Raw genomic sequence first — 9,182 nt, 5'->3', positions numbered from 1 at the left:
GCTACCACCGCAGCTCATCTATACTCTGCCTCTATGCTCAATAAGGCAATTGTGGGTTGCTTCTTGCTGCTCCATGTCAGAGCACCACTCTCCAATGAAAACATAAATCCACTGGTAAATCTCATGTTTGACCAAAATCCTTCATCTCAAAGTTCCATTTGAGAAGATTTTTCACATGCTCAATCTCATCCAAGTTGTCACCCCCAACAATAAGATCATCTATATATATGGTGATGATCACAATACTCTTAATCACTCTTGTGCACATACAAAGAGTGATCTGCATCTGCCATATGAAAACCAATAGTGACAAGATACTCAGCAATCTTGTCATGCCATGCTCATGGAGCTTGATTCAGCCCATACAAGGCCTTACAAAGCTTACACACATACTCTAGGTGAAGTGTATCCTCAAAACATAGTAGGGCTGATCCATATACACCTCTTCTTACAAGTCACCATGCAAGAACACATTTTTTACATCCATTTGATGTAAAAACCAGCCTTTAGCTATAGCCACCACAATCACAACTCTCATAGTTGCCATCTTTACAACTGGGGAAAATGTCTCCTCATAATATCCTTTGGCTACGGATCTATGGTTTATCAACAAAACCACTAGATGAGGACTCTCCTGGTCCACTCAATGACTCTGATTGCTAACCTGCATTCTATGCAACCACATTTCCACTTACATCAGCCCCAACAACATCCTTTTCAACAGCATACCAACTACTCATCTCATCAAATACAACATTCCTTCTTACCCTCAATTCACATGTAGTAGGATTATAATATCTATATCCCTTTTTCTCCAGGGAATACCCAATAAACACACATTTTTTTGATTTTGGATCTAGCTTGGTACGTAACTCATCTGGCACATGCACATATGCAATACATCAAAAAACTTTCAAGTGAGACAAATCAGGTTTCCTGCCAGTAAACCTCTCCTCTGGCGTTACATCATGTATGGCTGCAATAGGAGTCTTGTTCATGATATAAACTACTATAGACACAGCCTCAATCCAATAGCTATGCGGCATATTCTTCTCTACCACCATCAATGCTTGTGCTCTTTGCAATGTGCCTGTTTTTCCACTCAACAACCCCATTTTGCTGCGGAGTCCGAATGCCATTCTTTCGCACAAGAATTTAGAGAACTTATTCGAGAAGTATTCTCCCCCTCCATATGACCTTAGGCACTTCACACGCTTTCATGTCTGTTTTTCAGCCACATAACTCTAAAATTCTGAAAATGGGTGAACACTTCACTCTTCTCCTTCATGAAGTACACCCATTTTTTTCTCACGTTGTCATCAATGAATGTTACGTAGTATCTACATCCACCCACAGACATAGTCTTCGCAGGACCCTGTTGAAACTAAGGATTGAGCTCTCCCAATTACACATACTAATAACAAGACATTTACCTAATCATAAATTAATCATACACTAATGACAACACCAATCTAAGGTGGATAAAATGAAGAAGACTCATTGTGAAACTAAGGATTGAGCTCTCCCAATTACACATACTAATAACAAGATATTTACCTAATCATAAATTAATCATACACTAATGACAACACCAATCTAAGGTGGATAAAAATGAAGAAGACTCATTGTGAATCAGTGTACATGTGCTAATTAAGTTTAGACTCAAGTTCAGTTAGGTTAAAAGATTGAAACTTGTACTCATAAAAATACTTGAGATGTTGTGCTTGTATTCCATTTCTTGAAATGTCCTCCTTTTATATGAGGAGAGTACAACGTAGATTTTCTCTTTCATGTGGGATAATTCTCACTTTGGTGATGTGCTTACTCACACTAACTCTGTACTATCCTTGTGCTCTTTGGCACCACATTTATTCACACCCCATACATCTGAATGCACAATATCTAGTACATTCTTGCTCACATTTCTATCATGTAGAAATACATGTTTTGTTTTCTTTCTAAATTGACATGATTCACAAACTTTCTACATACCTTCAACTTTAAACTTAGGCAACCCTATCTGCATAGACTTCATTCTTTGCACATTGACATGCCCAATTCTTTTTTGCCAAATGTCTATATCTATAACAACTCCTGAACCATTTGCAAACATTGCAGCACTCACTTCAGGTATATTCACATTCAATGTAAACATTCTCCACTATCTTGTCTTTTGCAACCAACCTGCACTTATCTTTGAAGTCTTCTACATAACAGCCATCAGGGTTAAACCAAACCTACAAACTCTACTCAATCATCTAGCCAACAGAAACCGGATTCTTTGGAATGTTTGGAACATCAAGTACATCTACAAGGTACTTCACTTTACCATCCTTCATAAACATTGGCACATCTCCAACATGGGCAATTGGATGAGCAGTGTCATCCCTTTTTCAAAAAAATCTGGTCTTTCAAGACTCTTCATTTCCTTGAACCACTCACCATGACTTGTCATGTGGTTCGAAGCACCTGAAGCAACATACCATACATCATCCTTACATGCTGCTACATCATTTCCAGACATAGCATTAACCACATGTTGCATAACAACCAACCTCTCATTATCCTCATTATTTCTGCTAGAGAATGCATAGTTGTTTTGCTACACTTTTCCATTTTGCATGTCACTCTGCTTCTTATAGCAATCTGCCTGCACATGCCCAGGCTTACCCTCTCGGCTTACCATAGTAAAAACAACCTCGTGTATCATTATGCTGCCTTTGCCAATTACCACAACCTCATTGATTCCCCTTGCCTCTAAATTGGCCTCTTCCACCTCTATGTTGTTGTGAATCCTAGGACTGTTGCTTCTGCTGACTATAATTTTGATTACCTATTCGGCCACCACCTTGGCCACGTTCACGACCTATACCTCTTCCTCTACCTGAACTTGTGTGGAAGGTCTGCTGCTCCAAACTATTTTTGTTTTGTGAAGACTGTTGATCTTTGCCCAAGTTCTTCTCTTCAAGGATCACCATTGACACCAAATCTGTGAAGTTGGGAATGTTCTCCTGAATCTGAATAGACATCTTGAACGCCTTGTATTGTGGCCCAAGACCACGCAGACACTTCCACCTTATCATCGTCATCCACAAAAACACCAATTGATATGCAAGGGATTCGACAATTCCCTTGATCTTCAAAGCATATTCATTCATAGACATATTCCTCTTCTCCACAATATTCTTCATACAGCTTCACAAAGGTGTCCCATGCCTCCTTAGGTGACTTGGCATCCTGTATATGCCCAATCATAGTGTCCTATATGCTGATAGAAAGCCAATACATGTTTTTCCTTGCTCCTTGATTCCAATCCTTGAACTCTTTTATATATCCAACAATTGGATTAATCTGCGATATATCTGGTGCCTCTTCATGTTCACCTTCAATGTAGTCCTAGTAGCCTTTTCCCATCAAGAAATTGGTCAATCTAAACCTCCAAGCATGGAAGTTGTTTTTGTCAAGCTTCTCTATAATAATTTGGTTTATTCCATCATTTGACATCTTGTTTGCAACACAAATTTACTAACATCACTCTTGCTTGACCTACACAAACTACTATATTCTCTATAACGCTACTATACTGCACCCAAACTATCACAACCAGTGACCTTACTTTGCATACATTCACCCAATGGCAACTTTGAGACCTCTTTGTTTGCAGCAGCACACATAGTGTCTGCACAACCAATCACCCTTCTTGTATTTCCAAAAATAGAGTTCTGCAGAGAATCGACACTTATCCGCAGTGCTTGTTGTGAACACCTATGAAGAACTGAAAAACGGAGGTCCAGACGCACCCAAAATGCGTTTTCGGCTTGAAAAGCGTTATCCGAAGGATGCTGTAGTTGCCTTGTAGTAGCTGTCTTACCGCCACAAAGAAATCTCCTCAATCGGAGTTCGTTTGTGGGTGCCTCCTAAAGAACTCCCAACAAGGGTGTAGTTAGCCAACACAAAGGGGAAAGATTTGTAAGATTCCTCCCTACACAGATTTCAAGCATAGAGGTTTTCAATATTGTAACAGCAAATGCTAGTTGGAAAATGTTCAAAGTGGGAAAAGGAGCTTGGGTACTAATGCAACCCAAGAGGATCAGGAAGAAGAGAAAAAAGCAACAATCAACTAGTACTTTCCTCACATCCTGGAAAGGCAAAGTAAAAGGTTTTAGAGTGAAAGAAGGCAGAAGATGCATAAAACAGATTCTGGTGTAGCATGTTTATATGCATCGAGAACTTCAATTGTGAGAATATCCAGCTTATCTTCCACATCATAGACCAAATTGTAAACACATAATATAACTTAATTTATTTTCAAGGCACAATTGTTTTTCCCTTTATAACTAAGATGATCTTTCTGAATGTTTCAAATCTATATCCTTCATCATACGAGGAGTGGCAACCAGTGGAATGCATTTTAGGATTCTTCAATGTCGTACATGGCGTGGCAGGAGAGCTATAGTACAAAGGTAGATCTGTAAGAGACTTGGCTAAAGCAGGTATTTTTTTCTATGATCACTTCTACCAACTATATTGGACCATGCTCATTCTTATGGCATATTGCAAATGCAAGATTTTTTGGAATGGAATGTAATAGACTAGCTTGTTCTCGATGGAAGTATAATAGAGGCATATAGAGCCAAACTATATGCATAAGTGCAACATTCATTGAAACCAAATATTGCAAAGTCAAAATAGGTAGAAACAAGATCTGTTATTATTCTGAAAAGGGGGGTTGATTACAGGGGGAGAAATTGGACTTCTTGAAGGGCTGGGGGAGGAATCTTACATCCTACCCCACTTAAAAAAACGTGAGATGTCCTATGATCTCTTTTATCTTCTTCTTCTTCTTCAATCACTTCCAGTGTTACTGCCTTGGAAGTGGACGGTCAGTTTGCGAAAAACTCTCTTTGACTTCCCCTATTCTAAGGCAAAGGTCTTGCACTACTTTGGTTTGAAACTTCGGGTTGGTTAGAGGGTCTACCTCTGGGATTTCCCTGAATTTGGCAGGTAGAAACCTGATTACTCTGGAAAGAAGGAGCTGGAGTCTGGAATCTTGATCCGTGATTTCCCTGTCGCCCTGAAAACCTTGATCCAAAAGGAGTTGGACAATCCATACTACAATGTCCAAATCCTTGACGGTTATAGCATTTCACTCCCTTATTCAAGGGTGGAACTTTTGTAGTTCAATTCCAGGGGATTGAATTTCAGGAAAAGGAAATTTCTTCCATTTTGGAACTTCCCCTATCTTGGGATTGACCCTAATATCTCTTAGGTGGTGGAAGGTTGGAATCACCTTCTGGAACTAAAAACCTTTTTAAAGGTGATGGTGCAGGCTTTGGTGGGACCTTGACATCAAAGGTCTTGGAGAAATCCTTCGCCATCCGCACTGCTTCGGCCATAGAAACGGGCTTGGCGTTCTTCACCAAAATATTCAAAGGTTTGTTCAATCCTTGAATGAGCCTGGCCATGAGCTGTTCTTCACTCAGCGGTGGTGAGTAATTAAGGAGGAGAGGGAATGCTTGGTGATATACTTCAATAGTTCTGCTCACTTGGGTTAGCTCTAAGAATTCGTTCATCTTTGTTTCCAAAAAGCTGGGAGAACAGAACCTCGTCCTTAGGTAAATTTTGAGATCATTCCATGTCTGGGTATTCCGATCCAGACAGTTTGTCTTACAGTGGTTTCTCCATGCCACTCTGGCTGTTTCTACTATCTTCAGCCTTGCAAGAGCCATTTTGCTCTTCTCATTGCACCCACAGTGATATCAAAGTACTCTTCCATTGCTTCCATCCACTTCTCCACCACAGCCTCACCCAAGTTCTCCCCTTCACCCTTGAAAGGTCCAAGCTACGAACCTTGAAGAGTTTTATAAACATCCAAGTCGAGCTCTTTCTCATCCAGTTGGGGGTTATCATTTCTACCACAAAGACCTCGATCCATGTTCCTACAATACGAAAAAATCTTGTTAAGTCCCTTTATTTATGATTCAAATCCAATTTTTGATTCATCGGACTCTGGGGTTCTTTAGATAGGTTGGCTCCCCACAGAATCGTGGGATAAAGATACTTGCATTATCAGATAACAATTCATTTAGAACATATCATTCATATCTTTAACACAATAATAGTCTATTAGACAGAAATTTCCATCTCAACAGTCCTCCATGGGGGATTTCTTTTTTTTTTTCATTCCTTAACTTGATCCATTGTGTTAACAACAGCAATCTATCAGCACAATCCACTAATGTCATAGTGATTTGATGAAGTCATTAACATCATTTGGGTTATGAACATCAACATAGGGACTCCTCCCATTCATCCTCATTGTAGTTTTGCTCAGTTTATCGCTTTTCAATCCAAAAAATTTAGGAATCATCATTTTTCAATAAGAATCCAATTCAACTCATCAGTTCTCAATTAGAATTTTACAATCATATCATCCACATTCGAATTCATCATCTGGATAGTATTTTTGCTTGTAATTTCAAGATCTTAGATTTACTCGTATATACTGCTAGTAAAGAGCATCAGTTACCCTTAGTATATATGGGTAGCCATAGTCCTTGGAACTATAAGGTAAATACATCATGTCTAGGCCTCAAGCAAATCAAGGATTCCATACAATTGCAGTACTTCCATCTGAAGACCCAATTATCAATTTAGGAATTTAATTCCATGGGTTAGCCAACCGCCCAACCACTATAGTGATGGGATCCATATTAAGGGACTAAGGTTATGTAGAAGGGTGAGAGAAGGGTGTGAGTGTGAATGGACTTAAGGTCCACTTGCTCACCTATTTAAAGGTGGAGCTATGAGGCATTTTGTAATTGAGCAAGGCCTAGTTGTATTCATAAAAACAACTTAATAAGCAAGATATTGTTGTTGTATTTTGTGAGCTCTTTTCCTCCACACATTTGATCTAGCATGAGCACCACATTTTCTCAACATGGTATCCAGAGCTTGGTTGATTAGAACCACTTGTGGTGTAGAATAGGCCAAATATCTTCACTTTTCCTTATCTCTTCTTGTGTGGAGCTCAACCCTCTCATGGTGGAGGACTTCCAGCTGCATGTAGAGGCAAGATCTCTCAAAGATTCCAACTAGGGAAGTGTAGAGGAGCCGTGGGCACATCATTTCGTACCATCAATGGTTTGATTGCTCTCGTATTCATCACGAAATTACCTCTGCAGCAGCCCGGTGCCATTTGTTGAAGCGCTGCTAGTCGTACAGCCATAGCGTGCCTATGAGCCACCATTAGGGATGGGCTTCGAGGGCTTTGGTAGTCCATTAAGTGAGGACTCTACAGCTCTAATATGAGATCATTCCATCCACGGATGCGCCGGCTAGAAGCAAAAGACCAGGCACCTCTTTCACTTTCTCCTTCAAGCTTCCATTAAAACTTCAACAAAGTGATTTTTTTCTTGCTCATATCATCACCTCCCTTGCTCTAATCAATCAGGTGGTGTAGTGAATGTTTGTTGCTGAGTTTTCTCTTGATTTTGAAGAGGTTCCATTCACATGAGGTATCCATAAACCTCATGCTCAACAAGCTTCATCATCAACATCAACTTTTAAGCTTTCAAAGCTTTCAAAGTATGCTTTTAAGCACTAATTATGTTATTTAACACTAATTAAGTTATTAATCTAGCAAAGGGAGGTTATTATAAAGTGTTCTTAAACACTAATAGTGTTATTAAACACTAATGGTGAGTTAATCACCAAAATAAGTGTCATTTGATACTAAAAATATACTTTTTAGCACTAATTGTATTTTATACACACTAATAGTGATCTTAATCACCAACCAAAGTGTTCTTTAACACTAATTCCGCAAATCCCCATCAAAATTAGTAATTAAACACAAACCCTAAGTGCTAAACCATAAAAATTACTATTTTAATCTCTTGAATTAGTGTTCTTTAACACTAATTCAATAAATCCCCATTAAAATTAGTAATTAAGCACAAACCCTAAGTGCTAAACCATAAGCACAAACCCTAAGTGCTAAACCATAAAAATTACTATTTTAATCTCCTATTTTTGCAACATTCTCAACTTCATCAGGGCTGTTGCACTCTCATAAGCCTCTCTCTTACTAATTAATTAAACCTAAATATCATAAATTTTTGGTTTTTTCTTCTTCATAATCAGCCCATTACTCTCTCATAATCTCTTTCAATACCCAATACATGTCAAAGGACACTCAAATCAAGAAGTTCTCCGGAGAGGGCTTCCACACTTGGCAAGTCCTTGTCAATTACAAGATGATGTCCAAAGGCTTTTGGCCATTCATCTCTGGCACCAAAGTAATTGATCGAGCAAAGGCTGAAGATGTTGAAGATGATGAGAGGGCACAAGCCATCATCATGCTTCACCTTGATGAGGCACTCATCCACCATGTGGACCAGTTTCCGACTGCAAAGGAAAAATGGGATGAGCTTGGTAAGCTCTATGGAGCTCGTGGTGGTAAGAATTCCAAGATCTCACTCAAAATCAAATTTTTTAGCTTGGAACTCAAAGAGGGAGATGGCATTGGAGCCTTCATCTCTCACTTGAAGGGCCTTATGGCTCAACTTACATCAGTGAATGCGAGAATGGATGAGAAATTGTTTTAATTCTCAATGTAATCACACCTATATTCCAAACCTTGTACGCCTAATGTTATAAAGGCATCATATGTCCAATACCACCTATTCCATCCTTTCATAGTTGGTATTGAGGGGGGGTATTAAGGGACTAAGGTTATGTAGAAGGGTGAGAGAAGGGTGTGAGTGTGAATAGACTTAAGGTCCACTTGCTCACCTATTTAAAGGTGGAGCTATGAGGCATTTTGTAATTGAGCAAGGCCTAGTTGTATTCATAAACAACTTAATAAGCAAGATATTGTTCTTGTATTTTGTGAGCTCTTTTCGGGTACCACGGAAAAGAGTTCCCAAGCCCCCTAGCCGGATATTCAAGCAAACTTAAAGCTAGTCACACCACTTATACACCCAATATGAGATTGCCTTTTTCACAGAATCAGCTATCTTGAAAAACAATCATTTAATGAAACCATTTTGTCACTGATCATAATCCTTAAAATCTCTAGTTAAATCCTTTTTTCCAATTTTTCCTTCATCGGTGTACCTATGGCATTATTGGCAACGAGAACGCTCACCACCTGTCCACACAGGGGCCTTTTCGTCGCT

The sequence above is a fragment of the Cibotium barometz genome, chromosome 46 (genome assembly GCF_041138505.1).
Source record: "Cibotium barometz isolate CiBa-2024 chromosome 46, ASM4113850v1, whole genome shotgun sequence".
In the NCBI taxonomy this organism is placed as follows: Eukaryota; Viridiplantae; Streptophyta; class Polypodiopsida; order Cyatheales; family Cibotiaceae; genus Cibotium; species Cibotium barometz.
The sequence above is the reverse complement of the archived record's forward strand: the minus strand, read 5'-3'. Positions refer to the sequence as shown.